Here is a 22,646-nt window from a genome sequence, read left to right as displayed (position 1 = left end):
TGTGAGAAAACAAACACCTGCTAACCCGGACCTCTCAGCATTGAGCGGCCTGGCTTCACGTTAAAAGTCTGCACCTACATCCCACTCTCCCGGCCTCTATTCTAAAACCAAGTCAGAAATTTCCCATTCAATAACTCAAACTTTACAGAATTTCTTACTCCATTATAAAAGACTCACTCAGAGCCGGGCGTGGTGGTGCACGCTTGTAATCCCCGCACTTGGGAGGCGGAGACAGGAGGATGGCGCAGGTTCGAAGCCAGCCACACTGGCTTAAGAGACCCTGTTTCCAAATTAAAAAGTATAAAATGGGTCTGGGAGTGTAGCCCGGAGGTAGAAGGGTTTCCAGGAACCTCAGTACCACACACATACAAATAAATAAATAAATAAATAAATAAATAAATAAATAAATAAATAAATAAATGACTCACTCACATAGAAAACTAGTAAACCAATCACCTTCAAGGCCCATCTCTCACACAAGCTGAGCAAACTTTCAAGCCACAGGAAGAAACATGGTCCAAAAGACGCTTACTCTACATAAAGGCCCGGGAGAGGCGAGCTGCAAGCTGAGGTAAGACAAGGCTCTCTGGGCACTGAGAAACTCCACCGGGCTATCACAGAAAATTATAAGCAGACCAAAACAGATATACTGACTTCTGGTCAACAGAGTTTGAGGACACGTGCCTGCATAAACATACACGGTACACAGATTAATCATAACTGTTAAAATCTGTCAAAGAGTATTTCTTTCACTGCAACTCTATTTTCCACGGGCTTGCCAGGAACCAGGCCTCAGACAGACAAAAGGCTTCTGGCCCATTCAAATCATTATCGTACTGCACATATAACAAGTCCCAAGCAGGGGTAGATATACACAATATGCCTTACTTTTAAATTTTTAACAAAAACCATCAGCATGCAAAAGTACTCCCAGGCACCCTCGAGGGCCCTGGAACAATCCCAAGCAAAAGAGGACAAGAGAAGATCTCCTCAGGTTAAGGGACTTCCAGGCAGGGACAGGGAGGGAGCAGAGGCAGCAATTTCCCAGCCTTAGCAATTTAGTGAGACCTGTTTCAGATTAAAATTTAAAAATTAGGGATGGGGCCAGGCGTGGTGGCGCACGCTTGTAATCCCAGCGATTGGGAGGCGGAGACAGGAGGATCCTGCAGGTTCGAAGACAGCCGCGCTGGCTTAAGAGACCCTGTTTCCAAATAAAACAATATAAAATAGGTCTGGGAGTGTAGCCCGGAGGTAGAAGGGCTTCCAGGAACCCCAGTACCACCCAAAAAAAAAAAAAAAAAAAAAAAATTTAGGGGTGGGGATGTAGCTCAGGGGTAGAATGCCTCTAGATCCAATCCCCAGTACCACACACACACAAAAAGACCTCACAGTATACAATTCAAAAAGAGACAAGAACAGCGGTAAAAACAGCAAAGATTTCTACCAACTTCATTTTTATAAAGGCAAATTAAAAGAAGCAAATAATATCAACGTGGGACTCATATTAAAATTAAACAGATTAACAAAAATATTGGTACCCAAAGCCAGGCATGGTGGTGCACGCTTGTAATCCCAGTACTTGGGAGGCTGAGACAGGAAGATCGCAGATTCGCGACCAGCCTCAGCTACTTAGTAAACTGGCCCTGATTCAAAATAAAGAATAAAAATATGGCTGGGATTCATAAGCTCAGAGGTAGAATGCCCCTGGGTTCCATCCCCAGTACTAAAAAATAAATATATTGGTACCCAGTCCTGGGAAATTGTGGGGAATGTGGCCATCTCAAGACACTAACAGTGAATATGAACTAGAATAGAACTTTTGGGAATATTTTTCAAAGGCCTTAAAATATGCCCATATTTTGGTCCAGCAATTCCAGTTCCAGTAATGTATCCTAAAAATATAAATGCATCAGCAATCAAAATGTAAATGCAGCATGGTAAGGTTTTTTTTCCTTTCAAGTAAATCTCATATATGAAGAATCAGATTCATATAATGAACTACAGGCAGTCATTGTAAGTGATATAATCAGACATGGATAAAAAAAGATAATCACAAAACGCCAAGTCACAAAACTGGACATGTGATCATAATCCGAATTTTGTGTATATATGTATGTGTGGTAGAGTGGGGATTGGACCGTAGGGCATTCTACCACTGAGCTATCCCCAGCTCTTTTTATTTTTTATTTTGAAACAGGATCTTGCTAGTTGTTGAAGGTTTCCTAAATTGCTGAGGGTGATCTTGAACTTAGGATCCTCCTGTCTCGGCCTCCCAAGAACAGGGAGTACCGGCACTTGCCACAAGGCCCAGCCCATTTAAAAGGATACAGTAGAAAAGAGTGCATCCTTAGCTTGCAGGATGTAGCCCTGGGTTCAATCCCCAGCACTAAATATGTACTGCATATAGGAAAAATAATATGCTGCATCAACATAAAAATTCTCATTGGATACATTAAAACCTTACAGTAGCTAGATATGATGGTGTACCCCTGTAATCCCAGTACTTGGGAGTCTGAGACAGGAGGATCGAAGGTTTGTGACCAGCCTTAACAATTTAGTGAGACCTGTTTCAGATTAAAATTTAAAAATTAGGCCGGGTGTGGTGGTGCACGCTTGTAATCCCAGTACTTGGGAGGCTGAGACAGGAGGGTGGCATGAGTTCGAAGCAGCCACAGCTATTTAGTGAGGCTCTCAGCAACTTAGTGAGACCCTGTTTCCAAATAAAGTATAAAATAGGTCTGGTAGGATAGCCCAGAGGTAGAAAAGCCCCTGGGTACCACCCCGAGTACCATCCAAAAAAAATTTTTTTTTAAATTAGGGATAAGGATGTAGCTCAGACGTAGAATGCCCCTAGGTCTAATCCCCAGTACCACGCACACAAAAACTGACCTCACAGTATACAATTCAATAATAAAAATATAATTAATACGAACCAGGCATGGTGACACAAACCTATAATCCCAGTACTTGGGACGCTAAAGCAGGAGGTTCACAAGTTTAAGGCCAGCCTCAGAAACTTAGTGAGGACCTCAGGAACTTAGGAAGACCCATTTACAAAAATAAATAAATAAATAAATAAATAAATAAATAAATAAGCAAGCCAGGTATGGTAGCACATACTTGTAATCCTAGTCCTTGGAAGGCTGAGACAGGAGAATTGTGGTTTTAGGACAGCCTCAACTACTTAGCAAGGCCTTCTGCAATTTTAGTAAGACCTTGTTTCAAAATAAAGAATAAGGACTTCCGGGAAGATGGCGACCGAGAAAAGCGGGGCTTAAGAGCCCCGCTAACAACAAATATCCATTACCACAAAATCAGCGCCTTTCAAAGCCAGAAAACAACATCACCAGAGAAACAAAAAAAAAAATCACCAGGCTCCAGAGAGAAAGCGGACTGAGAACAGAGCCACAGAGGATATCTTCACGCCCGAGGACGCGGCAGATGCGGCAGCAGTGCCATACTGCCGGCGAATTCACAGGACGGCCACAGCAAGCCGAAGGGAGCCGCTGCGGAACAGCCAGGCGGGATTTCTCGGCGCAGAGGACATCTAAAGCTCCCAGTGTCTGAGCTCAGCACACGCTGCAGGGATTCAGAGTGGAAATCAAAACCAAGAAAAAAAAAAAAAAAAAAAAAACGCCAGCCCAACAGCCGAGGGCGTAGCAGCGGCGCCATATTGCCACCGGCGGCAGCAGCACGGAACTCACTACAGCTACATCTGCGTACTCAAGAACAGTGAGTCAAATTGCGGGCCACAGCGGAGAAATCCCAGTACTGTACTCACTGGGACTTGACCCAGTGGGAGAGGGGCGGTGGCAGTGATATCACACCATAGGAGAACGTGCAACCTGGCACCCCCCACGGTCTAAAGCAGCCTCTATCGACTCTTTGGGTCGGAGACTCTGTGATAAAACCCAGTAAAGGAGTAGTGGGGTCTGAGATACTACTGACTCGAGATCCAGAGCACCTTAAGTGAAGTCATAGCGACCCAAGGGAAGAACCCAGAGAAGGCACAAACTTCCGAAATCATGGGAAAGAGGAATAATACTGGAGCAATTAATGCTCACAACCCCACAACATCAGAACCCGATAAAACAGAAAATCAGAGATTTCTAGAAGATCAAATCAGGAAAATAACTGTAGAAATAATAGAGGTGCTTCGAAAAGAACTCAGAGAGAGCCAAAAAGAGATAAAGGACGCAATTAATGAAGTAAAGGCCTCAATTCAAAGCATAAACAACCGATTAGAACACATGGAGAACAGAATCTCGCTCTTAGAAGATGATCATTCCAAAAATGAACGCATAGTTTCTAATCTAGGAAAAAAATATCCGACAGCAGGAATCTGATATTGAAGAAATATGGGCCCATTTTAAGAGAGCTAACCTAAGAATAATTGGAATAGAGGAGGGAAAAGAAAGTGAAACTAAAGGGATCAACAATCTCTTCAAGGAAGTAATAGCAGAAAATTTTCCAGACATAGAGCAAGAGGTCGATATGCAGGTCCAGGAAACGTATAGAACTCCCTTTAGACAGGATCGGAGAAGAGGATCCCCACGCCACATAATTGTCAAAATGACCAATGTGGAAGCCAAGCAGAGAATCTTAAAGGCAACAAAAGCAAAGGGCCAAGTGACATTCAGAGGCAAACCAATTAGAATCACTCCAGACTTCCCAAACCAAGTTATGAGAGCCAGAAGGGCTTGGAGTAACATATTCCCAATTTTGAAAGAAAACAACTTCCAGCCAAAAATTTCCTACCCAGCAAAACTCTCTATCAAATTAGATGGAGAAATAAGAAGCTTCCATGACAAACAGAAACTGAAGGAATTTATGTCTTCAAAACCAGCACTAGAGAAAATACTCAAAGAGATTAACTACAAAGAAGAAATAGGTAACACACATCAGAACTAGAGAAACAAGATTTTCCATCCAACAGACAACTAAGATTGGTTATCTGTGGAGATTCATTATTTATGTTAGTCTGTTACCTATCTCTAAAGGGTATTGTTTGCCTTTATTGTTGTTAATTTTTAGGATTTCTAGTTGGAATATTAATATACTTTCAGATATAGCATTTGGAAATATTTTATCCCATTCTATTAGTAACTCTTAACTCTGGTTACATTGTCTTTGGATATACAATATGTTTTTTATTTTTTAGGGAGTTTGTATACTCTTCTGTTGCCTGTGCCATTGAAATCATAACCAAGAAATCACTGCCAATTTCAATGTTGTGAGGTTTTATGACCCAGATTTTCTCCTAAAAGTTTATAGTCTTAAGATTTATATTTAGGTCTTTTATCTATTTTGAGTTAATACTTGTATATGGGATTAGGTAAGGGTCCAATTTTATTCTTTTCCATGTAATTATTATGTTTCAACAATATTTAGTTAAAAGATTATTATTTCCACCACCAAATGTTCGTGGAAACCTTGTCAAAAATAACTTGACAATATAGGGAAGAATTTAGCTCTAGGCTTTTATTTAACTCCAATGGTTTATATATCTGCCTTTAGAATAGTACTACACTGTTTCAATTATTGTAGCTTTATATGGTTTGAAATCAGAAAATATATATCTTCTAGCTTTGTTCTTTTTCAAGATCGATGTGGGTACCTAGAGTCCATATTCCATATTAGGATAGATTTTTTTTTCTGAAAAATAAATATATAAATATATGATAGTTTCACCTAAAAAATAGAAAAAAATAGATTCTCTGGTAAGAAAGAAAGCAAAAAGAAATATTGAAATGTTATCTTTAAGTCATCAAAAGCTTGGTATCAGACAAATGAAACTGTTATGAGAGATTATCATTTTTAATTTTGGATAAATTGCTATAATACTAGATGTCAACTACTAAGCCAAGCATAGGAGGGGGGGATAGGGAGAGAACGGGGTGGGGATCGGGTGGGGGCTGACTGGGCAATGTGTGCATGTATGTCTACAAAAGTATACATCCCACTATGATGTATGAATACGGTGCACCAATTAAAAATAAATATGAAAAAAAAAATAAAAATAAAATAAAGAATAAAAAAAAAAACAAAAAAAAAAACAAAATAAAGAATAAAAAATAGGGCTAGGGGTATAGCTCAGAGGTAGAATGCCCCTGGGTTCTAGCCCCAATACCACAAATAAATAGATAAATAAATAAATAAATAAATAAATAAAAACAAGCCAGGCGTGGTGGTATATACCTGTAATCCCAGTGCTTGGAAGTTGAGACAGGAGGATTGCAGGTTCAAAACCAGCCTCAGCAACTTAGTGAGGCTCCCAGCAACTTAGCAAAACCCTGTTTCCAATTTTAAAAAATAGGGCTGGGAGTGTAACTCAGAGGTAGAATGCCTCTGGATTCAGTCCCCAGCACCACAAAAATGAATAAATAAGCAAATAAATAAATAAATGGCTGAGGATGTAGCAGAGGTAAAAAGCCCCTGGGTTCAATCTCCAGTACACACACACACACACACGCACGCACACACACACACACACACACACACGCCAGTTTTTTAAATGGGCAAAAGATTTGTACAGATGTTTCTCCAAAGAACATAAACATGAAACGAGGCTCCACATTAATGAACGCAAATCAAAGCCACAATGAGATATCATTTTACACCCACTTGCACAACTATAATCAGAAGTTAACTAGCAAGCGCTGGCGAGGCTAGACAGACACGGGAGCTCTAACACTGCTGGTGGAGAGTAGTGACGCCGCCACTTTGGAAAACAGTTTGACACCTGCTCAGATTGATGACCAGAACCTTAGCACACAACCCAGCGACTCCTGGATACACACTCAACTCAACAGAAAGCGAGCGTCCACACGAAGTACGCACGCACACACACACGTCCTGGTCCCAACGTCATTATCACTGCACCCCAAACTAAAAACAACACACATGCGTAACCCGATGGCCACGTGGACACGTGGCACAGCCACACAGTGATCCTATCTGCAGTAGAAAAGAATGAAATACTGGCACACGCTATCACGTGAATGAAGCCTGAGAATATTAAGCTAAGCAAAAGAAGCCCAACACAACCGGGCACACAGCGTATGATTCCATGTATATGAAATATTCAGAATAAGCAAACCTATAAAGACAGAGAGTGGATTGGTGGTTGCCAGGGCCTGCAGTGAGGAGGGGGAAGTGCCTGCTAATGGGCGTGGGTTTTTCTTATGCGGTGATGAAAATTTTCTGAAATTAGATAGTGGTTATGGTTGTACAACTGTGAATATATTAAAAACCACTAGGGATGGGGTGTGGCTCCGTGGTAGAGCACTTGCCTAGCTGCTCAAGGCCTTAGGTTCAATCCCAAGCACTGCAAAAAAAAAAAAAAAAAAAAAAAACATAAAAATAAACAATAACTAAAAACACTGACCTGCATACTTTATAAGGGTAAACTGATGTGAATGAGATTGTCTAAATTATAAAGTATATCTCAATTAAAGTCACTACTTTTCTTAAAATACAGTAGCTACCTCTGTATTTCATGGTGCCTTTATTTTTTCTTTATATTTTATAGGATTTTCTTTAAAAGGTTTTTTTTAACAACAGACATACATCAGCTATGCAGTATAAATTAACTTTGATTTCCTATTATAAAATAGAGACAGTAATGGTACCCACTTTATTGGTGCCTAGCTCTTTAGTTTTATTGGAATGATTAAATGAGATCCCATTTGTAAAAGATGTTAAAGATACTAAGACAAAGTAGGTACTCAATAATTAGCTATTTATGATTGTAACCTTTAGAATTAAAAAAAGGGCAATTTTCATTTGGAAAACCCAAACATGCTCTTCTCCTTACACCACCACACATTCTTGACTCGTTTCTCATCGTTTAAGAAGCAATTATCTTCTCAGCTGAGACAAACGCCAAAAGAGACAAGAATACACGGCAAATAACCATGGTGGCCTGTGTCCTACAGGAGCGGGCGCTACCCCGAGGCTCCGTGTGACGCGCTCCAGCGCTCTCGGCCTCGAACCTTCTCAGCAACCCTGAGAAGGTTCCACCAGTCCTACTGCACAGCGGAGGATGTCAAAGCTTGCTGACATCTATTTGGCCAAGGTCACTCAAGGCAAGAAGCTGGGCCACAATTCAAACCAAGGCTCGTGACTCCAACGCCTGCGCTATGCAGTATCTAAGGGGAAACCAATTCTTCAAAAGAAGCTGTTCAGCCAGGCATGGTGGCACACGCCTGTAATCCCAGTACCCGAGACAGAGACAGGAGGGTCACAGATTTGAGGCCATCCTCAACAACTTAGGGAGACCCTGTTTCAAAATAAAAAATAAAAAGTGCTGGGAATGTACCTGAAAGTAGAACATCCCTAGGTTCAATCCCTGGTCCCTCCCCACACCAAAAAAAAGCTACTGGAAGGAACCCACTTAAAATCCACAATAGTGGGCCGGGTGTGGTGGGGCACGCTTGTAATCCCCGCACTTGGGAGGCGGAGACAGGAGGATCATGCAGGTTCTAAGCCAGCCTCACTGGCTTAAGAGACCCTGTTTCCAAATAAAAATATAAAATAGGTCTGGGAGTGTAGCCTGGAGGTAGAAGGGTTTCCAGGAACCCCAATACCACCAAAAAAAAAAAAAAAAACAACCCACAATAGTGGAGGGGCGGGGAAAAGAGGGCTGGGGAATGGAGCTTGTTTACCTAGCAATGCATAACGCCCTGGGTTTGATTCCCAATGCTATGAAAATCAGAGAGACTGGCTTATCTGGGCTTTTACCTTAAATAAAATAAAATAAAACTAGAAGTCAGGTGTGGTGGTGCATGCTTGTAATCCCAGCATTTGGGAGGATGAGACAGGAGGAGCGTGGTTCTCAGACAGCCTCAGCTACTACTTAGTGAGGCCCTTTGCAACTAAATGAGTTTCTTTTATTTCAAAAATTTTATTTTATTTCAAAATAAAGAATAAAAAATAGGGCTGAGGGTGTAACTTGCAGGTAGAATGCCTCCAGGTTCCATCCCCAGTACTGGGGGAAAAAAAAAAAAAAAACTACTAACCAGGCCTGTAATCCCAGCACTTGGGAGGCCAAGACAGGAGGATGGCAGATTTGGAGCCAGCCTCAGCAACTTAGCAAGACTCTGTTCCCAAAAAAAAGAAAGAAAAGGAAAAAAGGGCTGAGGATATAGTCAGGAGGTAGAATGCCCCTGTGTTCAGCCTCTAGTCCCCTCCAATAAATAAATAAATTGAAAGAAAGAAAGAAAGAAAGAAAGAAAGAAAGAAAGAAAGAAAGAAAGAAAGAAAGAAAGAAAATTATAAAAAACAATGCTTAGCCAGGTGTGGTGGCACAAGTTTGTAATCCCAACATTTGAGAGGCTGAGATAGGAGGATGGTGGTTTGTGGCCAGCCTCAGTACTTAGTGAGGCCCTTTGCAACTCAGTGAGACATTGTTTGAAAATAAAGAATAAATAATAAGGCTGGAGGTGTAGCTCAAAGATAGAATGCCCCTGGGTTTCATTCCCAGTACCAAAAAACAAAAACAATGCTTCATATTTAATAAATATTTAACAATCCAAACAATCCCTTAAGTCTCACTAGAAATAAGGATGAGTCAAGCTGAGATTTTTTTTCTTTTTCTTTTTTTAGTACTGGAGATTGAACCGAGGAACGTTCTACCTCTGAGATATACCCCCAGGCGATTTTATTTTTTAGTTTGAATCAGGATCTCACTAAGTTGGTGAGGCTGGCTGTGAATCTGCGATCCTCCTGTCTCAGTCTCCCAAGTACTAGAATTATAAGCTTGTGGCACCCTGGCCGGCTAGCAACTATCCTTCTTTGTTAAAATTTTGCTACAGCTTAAAAATAGCCAATAAGACTCTCATTCCAAGTATTTTAAGTAAAAAAAATATATATATATAATCTCACTGGCTTCCTCCTCTCGCCCAATGCACCAACAACAGCCTCTGCCCAAGAATCTCTGCATTTTTCCTTGTATAACCCCAAGAAGGATATGGAAAAAAAACAACATGCTTCTTCACACATTGTGTAGGCTACAAGGGGTTGGACCCAGGCCAATGGCACTCAACCTCCAAGCTATACCCCTGGCCCTATTTTATTTATTAGTTTGAAATAGGGTCTCACTAATTGGCTAAGGGCCTCATTAAATTACTGAGTCTGGCCTCAAACCTGCAATCCTCCTGTCTCAGTTTTCCCCAGGATTGGGATTTGGCATGTACCACCATGCCCAGCTCCTTCGTACATTTCTAAGTCAACATTCAAAATTCCATATTGTAGCCAGGTACAATGCTGCACTCCTATAATCACAGAATTTGGGAGGCTGAGGCAGAGGACGGCAAGTTCAAAGCCAGCATGTGGTAGCTTAGCGAGACCCTGTTTCAAAATAAGAGAAAACAGGCCGGGTGTAGTGGCGCACTCTTGTAATCGCAGTACTGGGGAGGCTGAGACAGAAGGATCGTGCAGGTTCAAAGGCAGGCTCGGCTACTTAGTGAGGCCCTCAGCACCTTAGTGAGACCCTGTTTCCAAATAAAATATAAAGGTAGAAAGCCCCTGGATTCCACCCCCATTACCACAGAAAAAAATAATAAATAATAAATAATAAATAAATAAAAGAAATAGGGTTGTGATATGTGTGTACCTCAGAGGTAGGACACTCCTGGGTTGAATCCCCAGTACCATCCCCCCCTGCACACACACGAATCCACGTTATAATTTCAAATAGCTGCAAAGGATACAATTTCTTACATACTGTAAAAACTGCATTTTTGGTCAAATTACTACATATCTTAAATGGATCCATTATGGTCCAAATGTCATAACCATTTCCCATACTCAATATCCATTAAAAATAAATAAATGAAGAAACTCTTTAGGGGGTTGGAAACTGTGCCTCACCCCCTCTCCTTCATCTCATCTTCCCATTCTACTTTCCCCACAATGGTCCACCTTATTAATTCTATACTTAAAAGTCTATCCTACTTCTCTGCAATAACAATCTGCAAACATACAATATTTGAGTATTTTAACCATAAAAAAAAAATCAATACTAAAAGTTTCTTCTTGCGGGCATGGTGGTACATGCCTGCACTCCCAGTACTAGGGAAGCTGGGAGAAGAAAATCACAGGTGTGAGGCCAGCCTCAGACACTTAGCGAGACCCTGTTTCAAAATAAAACTTAAAAAGGATGGGGGTATAGCTCAAAGGGAGAATGGCCCTGGGTTCAGTCCTCAGTACCACCCCCACTGAAAAAAAGTTTCTTTTAAGTTGAGCTAAATGCAATTACTGTAAGGACAAAACTGGCCAAAACAAATTACCAAATATCAAATATAAATGAAATTTTATTGGAAGTGCGTATCTTACTGAGTCAGGCCTTTCTCTCCAGGTAGTGGCAATCTTTGTAGAAGATGATTTCTAGAACAAGATGCACCACGAATTTCGTTATGTTTAGTTCCTATGGATGTAGGCACTAAGAAAAGGTGTTCCCATAATAGGTAGATGGAAATGGAAAAATGATTTTCTTTATCCACCAAAGAGTAATGTACATCCCTGGATGTTTGTTTAATAATCTACCGCTGACCACTTCACTAAGCCGGAGTCTTTCAAGTTAATTGAGAGAGGATTCTATACCCAGACATTAAGCCATTCAGTTTCTAGGCTGCCATAGCAATAGTTTAATTACCCCCTGCTTGGTACCCTGGTGGTGGGGGACCAGGAGAGGTGTCTTCTCTTTATAGAAGGGTAACTCTGAAGGAGGAGGTGATGGGAGAAGCAGTAGGCCGCCACCTGGGTCACAGGAGTGTTCTCAGGAAGGTCAATTTTAGGACTGATAACACTCCAGCCCTCACCATCATTGGGTTCCTTTAAAGGGCCAGCATCAGCTTGCCCTGAGTCTTCAAGTGTTTCTGCACGTGCCCTCTGGCTTCAAGGCCACTGCTCTAAGCCACCTACGTGCGGCAGTGGCAGCACTCCAAAGGCAGAGATGACAGCAAAAGACAGGAGAAGGCTGTTTTCTTAATTATACAAAATCTGATACTAGTTTGGGCTGTTTCATACACATATCCTTTCACAAATGAAAATATAAAAAGTTTAAGCCATTTGTGGTGGCGCACGCCTGTAGTCCCAGTACTTGGGAGGCTGGAACAGAAGGATCGCAGATTCCAGGACAGCCCCAGCAAGTAGCAAGACTCTCGGCAACCTAGCAAGACCCTGTTTTAAAACACAAACTAAAAAGGGCTGGGGGTGTATCTTGGAAGTAGAGTGTTCTTGGGTTCAATCCCCATTACCACCAGAGGAAAAAATTATCTGGAATGGAGGTGTAGCTCAGTGGTAGAGTACATGCTTAGCATACACACAGCCTTGGGGTCAATCCACAGCACCAAAAAAAAAAAAAAAAAAGTGTTTTCACACAGCTTCTCTTCATCACTTTCATCAGATGAGCTTTTGTTTTAAAAGGAAAAGTTAGCATTCTACAAATGTTGGCCCTTTCCTGATAGATTATATTCCTGTTATGAACCAAGTATGCCATCCTCTTACACACAGTGGGGAAGCAGCTGTTCTCATCTGACTGCCCAGATTCCCACTCAATTACTATTGGGCAGAGCCAGTAGCATACCAAGTATTGTTTTTTTTTATCTCCCCAGGGATTCTATAGTGTGGGTCAGGATTGGGAACCACTGAACCAATTAACTCCTAAGTATTAAAATTAGTTTATAACTATGAACAGGTGGTGCACAGTTCTCATTTCTAGATTCATTCAAGGTTAATCTACACTAATTAATAAGATATTTATTATTTACTTATTTGGTTTTGTTTTGTTTTGTTTTGGTGGTACTGGTACTGGAACCCGGAGGCCTTCTACCTCTGGGCTATACTCCCAGACCTATTTTATAGTTTATTTGGAAACAGGGTCTCACTAAGTTGCTGAGAGCCTCACTAAGTAGCTGAGGCTGGCTTTGAACCTGTGCAATCCTCCTGTCTCAACCTCCCAAGCAGGGGGATTACAAGTGTGCGCCACCACGCCCAGCTGGGCCTTGCACATCTTAAGCAAACATTCTACCACAACCCTAAGTAACAACCTAGAGTGCATTATTAACAAAGAGAATCACAGTTTGTGGCATAGGTTATAGAGTTCTATGCAAGTACAAATGGACCATCATTTTAAATTTATTTCAAGGCATATGCCTATATTCCCTGTATTTGGGAGGCTGAGACAGGTAGAAGACCCTCTTTCAAAACAATAAAAAGGGCTGGGGGTGTTGCTCAGAGGCAGAATGTTCCTAAGTCCAATCCCCTGTACTACCAAAAAAAAAAAAAAAAAAAGCCACTTAAAACAAAATACTAAATTATATCCTCTAATTCAAGGAAAACCTGAGACATATCAATCTGTTTTAGAAATCTACTTGAACCGGGTGTGGTGGCGCACGTTTGTAATCCTAGCATTCGGGAGGCTGAGACAGGAGGATTGCAAAGGTTCAAAGCCAGCCTCAGCTACTTAGTGAGGCCCTCTGCAACTCAGTGAGCCCCTGGGCATGGTGGCACACGCTTGTAATCATAACATTTGGGAAGCTGAGACCAAAGGATCGCAGTTCGCAGCCAGCCTCAGCTGCTTGATGAGACTTGGTTTCAAAATAAGGAATAAAGACTTCCCATAACTCCGTGAGCTCACCCCTCCCGTCCTCTTTCCGCCATCTTTCCGTGCCACCATAATGGTGCGCATGAACGTCCGGCTGATGCTCTCAAGAGCATCAACAATGCCAAGAAGACAGGCAAACGCCAGGTCCTCATTAGGCCGTGCTCCAAAGTCATCATCTGGTTTCTAACTGTGATGAGGAAGCATGGTTACATTGGCGAGTTTGAAATCATCGATGACCACACAGCTGGGAAAATTGTGGTGAACCTCACAGGCAGGTTAAACAAGTGTGGCGTGATCAGCCCCAGATTTGATGTGCAGCTCAAAGACCTAGAAAAATGGCAGAATAATCTGCTCCCGTCTCGTCAGTTTGGTTTCAATGTGCTGACAACCTCAGCTGGCATCATGGACCACGAGGAAGCAAGACGGAAACACACAGGAGGGAAAATCCTTGGCTTCTTTTTCTAGGGATGTGAAATGTGTACAATAAAAGCCTCCATGGGGGAGAAAAAAAATAAGGAATAAAAAATAGGGCTGGGGGTGTAGCTTGGAGGTAGAATGCCCCTGGATTCCACCCCCAGGACAAGGAATGAAGGAAGGAGAGAGAAAGAGAAAGAAAGAAATAGAGAGAAAGAGAGAGAGAGAGAGAGAGAGAGAGAGGAGAAAGGAAGGAAGGAAGGAAGGAAAGAAGGAAGGAAGGAAGGAATAAATAAATATAGGGCTGGCAGTGTCGCTCAGAGGTAGAATGCCCCTGAGTTCTATCCCCAGTACTGCAAAAAAAAAAAAAAAGAAATCTATATAATGGGTGACATTATCTATAATAAAAATGTGAAAAAAAGCACTAAACAAGCAAACACCTTAAGGAATGCAGCATACAACAGGAACTTAGTAATTATACTTTGAAAGTTGTGAACGTAGCCAGGTGCCATAGCACACACCTATAATCCCAGTTCTTGAGAGGTTGAGACAGGAAGAGCACAGCTTGGAGGCCAGACTCAGCAACTTCACAAGACCCTGTTTTCAAACTAAAAAATAAAAAGTGCTGGAGGTATAGCTCAGAGATAGCACTCCCCTGAGTTCAATCCCCAGCACCAATAAAATAAAAGTTGTGAACTTAAGCGGGCTTGGTGGCTGAGACAAGATCACAGGTTAGACAACCGTCTCGGCAACTTAGAAAAACTATTCCAAAAGAAAAAATGCAAAAGGCTGAAGGTGTAGCTTAGAAAATAATGCTCCTAGGTTCAATTTCTAGTGCTAAAAAAATTTTTTTTAATGATAACTTAGCATTCAGTTGGAACATCTATATCATTTTCAAACTCTTCATTCTAGTTGCCCATGTCTTATTATTGTGACTTTTCAGATTAGAAAAATAACATGACAACATGTTCAAACACAGATAGAGTACCACAATTCTTCTGGGCAACACAAGTCCAAACCTTAAAGCCACTGTGTGTGTGTGTGTGTGTGTGTGTGTGTGTGTGTGTGTGTGTTACTGGAACTCAACCCAAGGACATTCTACCTCCAAGCTAAACCCCCCAGCCCTTCATATTTTTTTTGTTTTGAAACAGGGTCTTACTAGATTGCTGAGTCTCACTATTGCTGAGGTTGACCTTGAACCTGTGAGCCTCCCAAGTACTAAATTACAGATGTGCACCATCAGGCTAACAAAAGCTATCAATTTTTTTAGCGGGGAGGAGAGCTGGAGATTATTGAACCCAAGGCTTTGTGCATGATAAACATATGATCTACCACAGAGCTATCCCTTCCCAGCTCTCTCCTACCTCTTTTTATTTTTTTTTATTTTATTTATTTATTTTTTTTTTTGCGGCTCTGGGGATGGAACTCGGGGGCATTTGACCTCCGAGCTACACCCCCTGCCCTATTTTTTATTCTTTATTTTGAAACCGGGTCTCACTGAGTTGCAGAGGGCCTCACTAAGTAGCTGAGGCTGTCCGCGAACCGCGATCCTCCAGGTCTCAGCCTCCCGAATGCTGGGATTACAAGCGTGCGCCACCACGCCCAGCACCTACCTCTTTTTAAATCTCAAAAAATACTACAAGTATGTAGTAAACAACATATAGAAGGTATAAATTGAAACATATGTCTGCCTTCCTATTTTTCACATATCCCCTAATATCTAATACCCATTCCTACATCAAACCTAAATCCAATCCCAGAAGTAGTGGGACTTTTCTTTTTCCTTTCACTTTACCTGTCCTATTTATTGGAGGTTAGAAAGGTTAAAATATATTTTAATAAAAACATTTTCTCACCAACCTTAAAAAGTGGTTTGATGTTTTAATCTGAAGCTGCTGAAATGCCAGGAAAGATGTGCTTCCTAGCACAAGGCTTTGGACACTATCGCACGACTCGCTCACCAGTGCTCGGTACCTGTTAGATATGTTCTCTTTGGCTTCAAGTCCTGTGGCCACTTCAAAAGCTTGATCCTTATCAAATGTGAAGCCACTTTCAGTTTTGCATTCACCGAAGGCTTGTAAACTTGAGGGGTATTGTATCTTTTTCCCAATTTGAATGTCTTCTTGTACTTTTTATTATGATAAATATGCAAGCCGGGCGTGGTGGCACATGCTTGTAATCCCAGTACTTGGGAAGCTGCGATAGGAGATCTGGGTTCGCGGCCAACCTCAGCTACTTAGTGAGGCCCTCTGCAACTTAGTAGGACCCTGTTTCAACATAAAAACTAAAAAATGAGAATGGAGGTGTAGCTCAGAGGTAGCTCAGAGGTAGAATGCCCCTGGGTTCAATCTCTAACAACACACACACACACACACACACACACACACACACACACACAGTTGCGAGGGTACTGTAGATCCCTGCCATATTTTTCATGATCTGCAGGTGAAAGCTGAAATGCTTTATCTGGAATTCTGCCCATGATTGACCATGATTCATTTCTTTAAACCTCTTAAATCCATTCTGATGAGTCTAATCCAGTTCCGGCCTTCACCTAATTAGCCTCCCTGCCTCCAATCTTTTTTCCTCCATAACCAACATGAATATGTCAGGGCTCTTGGTTCTTCGTTGCTGACTTTAGGACCCATTCTACATGCTTTAAAAGTCATTTACCTAGCAGAGCACTAGGTTAATACCGAGCTCCAGACCATGGGCTGAATCGCACCGTAGAAATGGTCAGCAAGGGAGCACCTACCGCCTCGGCCGTTAGGGTCAGGAGGTTGACCTGAAAGCACCAACACCGTGCCGTAAGGCTGTTCTTTCACTCACTCCCAATCCAAGTCTCACTTCAAACCAGCAGGACTTAAGTCATGTCGACCCTAATAACTAGACTCTTAGTAATACAGCTTAATAGCCACTTGTTTTTTGTGTGCCTTGCTGAAGATTGAACCCAGGGGCATTCTACCTCTGACGTAAACCCCCAGCCTTTTTTTATGTTTTTTTCTTTCGAAACGGTATCACTAAATGGCTGAGAGTCTCACTAAGTTGCTGAAGCTGGCCTCAAACCGGCCATCCTCCTGCTGGGGGAATTACAGCTCGCACCACTGCTCCCAGTCGGCGGTCACGCTTCATTTTTGTTTCGTATTCTCTTTTGGGAAGTTAAGACTTACAATGTAGAGAACTTTCCGAATGCAGTGAAGATATGCAAAAGATTCTTGTAAGCCACAAAGCAACACAAGTGTATGCTAATAAGAAGGTCATCTTCCTTAATTATCACGGTATGCATCTTCTACTAGAGAAAAAGCAGTATGGTAGGCATGGTCATGTGCCACCCAGGGGCAGTCAAGGACCCATTTCCTCTGCTGCTGGGAGGCAGACTCCACATCCTGCTCCCTCGGGGCCGGCCTCCTTCCAGACAGCCACCAGCCCAAGTATGTCTCTCAAGGGCATCCTCTACCAGGTTCCTCAAATAAGGGCTCAAAGATGCTGGGCGTGGTGGCACACACTTGTTATCCCAGCACTTAGGAGGCTGAAACAGGCAGATCTCAGGTTTGTGGCCAGCCTCAGCTACTTGGTGAGGCCCTCGGCAACTTAGTGAGACCCTGTTTCAAAATAAAGAATAAAAATAGGGCTGAGGAATAAAAATAGGGTTGAGGGTATAGCTCAGAGGTAGAATGCTCTTGAGTTCAATCCCCAGTACCACACACACACAAAAAAAAAAAAATACTCTTAAAAACTGAAGAACAACCTGGCTGAAGATAAAATCCTTAGTGGTGAGCCAGGCATGGTGGCACATGCTTGTAATCCCAGAATTCTGGAGGCTGAGACCGGAGGATCGTGGTGTGCGGCCTGCCTCAGCTACTTAGTGAGGCCCTCGGCAACTTAGTGAGATCTTGTTTCAAAAAAATAAAGAAGCGCCGGGCGTGGTGGTGCACGCTTGTAATCCCCGCGCTTGGGAGGCAGAGACAGGAGGATCGCGCAGGTTCGAAGCCAGCCGCGCGCGCTGGTTTAGGAGACCCTGTTTCCAAATGAAAATGTAAAAATAGGTCTGGGAGTGTAGCCCGGAGGTAGAAGGGCTTCCAGGAACCCCAGTACCACCAAAATAAAAAATAAATAAATAAATAAAAAATAAAGAAGCTGGGCGTGGTGGCGCACGCTTGTAATCCCCGCGCTTGGGAGGCAGAGACAGGAGGATCGCGCAGGTTCGAAGCCAGCCGCGCGGGCTGGCTTAGGAGACCCTGTTTCCAAATAAAAATGTAAAAATAGGTCTGGGAGTGTAGCCCGGAGGTAGAAGGGCTTCCAGGAACCCCAGTACCACCAAAAAAATAAGAAAGAAAGAAAGAAAGAAAGAAAGAAAGAAAGAAAGAAAGCAAGCAAGCAAGCAGGGATTTAGCTCGGAGGTCAAATGCCCCTGAGTTCCATCCTCAGACCTGCAAGAAAAAAGCCTTAGTGGTATCATTATCTTTTGAAAATGCTGTTCTATTGTCTCTTTGCTCAGTATGTCATTTTTAAAAATGTGATAATGGCTAGGCGTGGTGGCACACACTTGTAATCCCAGTACTTGGAAGGCTGAGACAAGAGAATCTCGGGTTCACAGCCAGCCTGTGCTACTTATTGAGGTCCTCCACAACTTAGTGAAATCCTGTTTCAAAATGAAGAATAAAAAACTGAGCTGGACTGGGGGTGTAGCTCAGAGGTAGAATGCACCTAGATTCCATCCCCAGTTCCACAAAAAAAAAAAAAAAAAAACTGACCATCATCATCCACATCATTCATTTCGACCTGTTTTGCAACGGTCATGACTTCTCTGTCCCTGTTAATTTCTCAACTTTGGGGGGGGGGTCTTTGAAAATGTTCTTCTTTATCTTTAAAGTCTAACGATTTAACTAGAACATATCTTAGAATTGATCATTTCGGGTTATTTTTCACAGGTAGCTGTGAGCTATTCCGATAAGTAGAAAAGAGTTTTATTTTTTAAATGTTTTCTGGGCTATTTCATGCCACCAAGTTGATTTTCTCCTTCAGAGTCCAATTATCCCTAAGTTGTTCCCTCTTCACTAACTTCCATTTCACGTACTTTCCTTCTGACCTTTTCTACTTCGTGGAACAGTTTTAATTTTCATAGGCAAGAATTCAAGCTGTGCACACTGGTACACACCAGGTATGCATGACGTGTCTGCACCCTCTGCTCTGGTCCTCGGGCATCTTGGCACACCCACTCACTTGATGTCTCCGTTCCTCACAAGACCTGCCCTGCTTATTTCATGAGTGTCTCTCTCGCTGGTTTGCCACAAATTAACTCCCTTTTTCTGAGTTCTGCTAACTTTTCTGCCCAGTTCCTTATAGTGGTCTAAAACATTTTAACTAGAAAATAAAATTATAGGTCCACCCACCCTGTACTGGGGATCAAACCCAGGAGCATTCTACCTCTGAGCTCTACCCCCCACCCTACTTTTTTTTTTTTTTTTTAATTTTGAAACAGGGTCTCACTAATTTGTAGAAGACCTCACTAAGTAGCTGAGGCTGGCCTTGAACCGGGATCTTCCTGTCTCAAAGTACTAGGGTTATAAGCCTGTGCTGCCACACCTGCTTTAGTACTATCTTATACCACTAAAGTATTGTGGGTTTAGATCTCATCTCTAAAGAGAACACTGAGAATCATGACTTACATTTTTCTTTTCCCTTCAGTACATGTCAATGGGCTGGATTATGCTCCCCCCAAATCCACACACTGAAGTCTAATCCCCAGCATCGCAGAATGAGACTGTTTGGAGATAGGATCTTTAATGAGATGGTTAAGTTAAAATTAGGTCGGCAAGGTAGCTCTTAACCCAATAAAACTGAAGGCTTTACAGGAAGAGAAAATCTGGACAGAGATCAGGTGCAAAGAAAACCGTAAGAGGACACAGGGAGTCGATGACCAGCCACAAGTCAAGGAGCTGGGCTGGGAGGAGCCAGCCCTGCCAGCACTGGGATCTTGGATTTCTGACCTCCAGAACTGAGAGAGGTTCCTGTTGTTTAAGTCACTCTTCTGTGGTCCTTTATCATGGCAGCTCTAGCAGACTAATGCAGACATAATATGCTTCCAGGTTCTAATTACAATGATAAGTGTTTAAAGAGACAAATGTTTGATCTAATTTAAATATTATACAATGTACACATACATCAAAACATTACATAGTTTCCCATTAATATGTATGACTTTTCTGTTTTTATTTATCAATTTAAAGTATATTTAAAAATCTAAACCAGGTGCAATGGTACATGCCTGTAATCCCAGTGACTCAGAAGGCTGAGTGAGAGGATCAAAAGTTTGGGGCCAGCCTGGGCAGCCAAGCAAGACCCTGTCTCAAAACAAAAAATAAGCCGGGCGTGATGGCGCACCTTGTAATCTCAGCATTCGGGAGGCTGAGACTGGAGGATCGTGTTTCGCGGACAGGCTCAGCTACTTAGTGAGGCCCTCTGCAACTTAGTGAGACCCTGTTTCAAAATAAAAGAATAAAAAATAGGGCAGGGGGTGTATCTCGGAGGTCAAATGCACCTGAGTTTCATCCCCAAACCCAAAAAAATTTAAAAATTAAAAATTAATTAAAAATTAAAAATAAATAGGACTGGAGATATACCTCAGTGGTAGAGTACCACAAAAATGGACGAATAAATATTAGAAATCAAACAAATGATACATGGACACATACTTTTATTTTTTTTTTTTTTGGTGGTACTGGGGTTCCTGGAAGCCCTTCTACCTCCAGGCTACACTCCCAGACCTATTTTATACTTTTTATTTGGAAACAGGGGCTCCTAAGCAAGCGCAGCTGGCTTCGAACCTGCACGATCCTCCTGTCTCTGCCTCCCAAGCACAGGGATTACAAGCGTGCGCCACCACGCCCGGCCATACATTATAATTAGAGAATGAATCTACAATTCTGGACTTCAGTCTAGACTGGCATTATACTGAAAATATTTATGGACATAAAACAAACGTAAGTTGTCTCTATCTTCCCACCATGGTCCCTGACCCTGGCTCTCCACCCCCATAGTTTGCACCTGACCAACTGTTCTTCTTCTCCCACATGATCCCTGGAAATGTAACCTCTGCTACTACTCAGCAAGGCTGGTCGCCCTGGAAAAACAAGTGAGTGGACAGACCCATCCTTGACAATGGCAAGTCTGTGGCAAGCGGGAGAAGGAACCAAGACACCAGGACTTCTGCTTCTCATGTATCCCAGGTGTAGTCAGTTTGTGAAAGAAGTCTTTCTGTGGGAACAAGTGCCAAAACTGAGCTTTTAAAAAGTCCAATATTTTGCTAGTTCTGTCAAATAAAAAAAAAAAATCACCTGTTAGAAAATTAATATTGCCAGGCGTGGTGGCGCACACTTGTAATCCCCGCGCTTGGGAGGCAGAGACAGGAGGATCGCGCAGGTTTGAAGCCAGCTGTGCTGGCTTAAGAGACCCTATTTCCACATTAAAAAAAAAAAAAAGTATAAAATAGTCTGGGAGTGTAGCCCGGAGGTAGAAGGGCTTCCAGGAACCCCAGTATCACCAAAGGAAAAAAAAAGAAAACAAAGAAAATTAATATTATAACTCAGACTAACCAATCAGCACAATAATTATCATTTATTATGACAGGATAGAGCTGGGCGTGGTGGTGCACGCTTGTAATCCCAGCGCTTGGGAGGCTGAGACAGGAGGATCATACAGGTTCAAAGCCAGCCTCAGCTACTCAGTGAGGCTCTCTGCAACTTAGTGAGACCCTGTTTCCAAATAAAGTATAAAATAGGTCTGGAAGAATAGCCCAGAGGTGGAAAAGGCCCCTGGGTTACACCCTCAGAACCACCAAAAAAAAAAAAAAAAGAAATCTTAGAATTTAAATATCTTGCCCCAAATTTTATCACTAAGTTATAGGGGTTGGATCTTCTGATTTCTTGTCCTGGCTCCAGTAACAAAACATAACTAAATCATTAACTTAACATATGCCATGAGTGGAGGAGTGGGGACTGAACCCAGAGGCATTCTACCTCCTAGCTATATCCCAAAACATATATATATTTTAAATATGAGGTTTAAATTGCTGAAGGCCTTATTAAGTTGCTGAAGCTGGCACTGAATCTGCAACTCTCCTGTCTTAGCCTCCTGAGTACTGGGATTACAGGCATGCACCACCATGCCTGACATATGCCCATTTTTTTAAACCATACCAATTTTCATTTATATAGAAGTATTTCCTAAGAGGGTTTCTTTTTTTTTTTTCTTCTTTTTTTTTTTTTTTTTTTTTTTTTTGCGGGCCTGGGGATGGAGCACAGGGGCATTCGACCTCCAGGCTACACTCCCAAACCTATTTTATATTTTATTTAGAAACAGGGCCTCACTAAGTTGCTGAGAGCCTCCCTAAGTAATTGAGGCTGGCTTCGAACCTGTGCGATGCTCCTGTCTCAGCCTCCCAAGTACTGGGATTACAAGCGTGTGCCACCACGCCCGGCTATTCTTTACTTTGAAACAGGGTCTCACTAAGTTGCAGAGGTCCTCACTGAGTAGCTGAGGCTGGCCACGAACCCCGTTCCTCCCATCTCAGCCTCCCGAATGCTGGGATTACAAGCCATGCGCCACCACACCCGGCTTCCTA

The 22,646-nt window shown here is 42.3% G+C and overlaps 1 protein-coding gene and 1 pseudogene across 5 annotated transcripts in view; one reads left to right on the top strand and one right to left on the bottom strand.

Moving 5' to 3' along the window:
• The window catches only part of TMEM131L (transmembrane 131 like), a gene marked incomplete at both ends in the record, with an annotated part of 190,820 nt that overhangs the window by 128,798 nt on the left and 39,376 nt on the right, over positions 1–22,646 (bottom strand). The gene's annotated exons all lie outside the window — the stretch shown is intronic.
• On the top strand, positions 13,659–14,074 carry LOC308264241 (small ribosomal subunit protein uS8-like; annotated as a pseudogene). The gene has a single exon. The product of its transcript is annotated as a small ribosomal subunit protein uS8-like (transcript).

The sequence above is a fragment of the Muscardinus avellanarius genome (genome assembly GCF_963383645.1).
Source record: "Muscardinus avellanarius genome assembly, chromosome: 6".
NCBI lineage: Eukaryota > Metazoa > Chordata > Mammalia > Rodentia > Gliridae > Muscardinus > Muscardinus avellanarius.
This window is presented reverse-complemented; position numbering and strand designations above follow the sequence as displayed.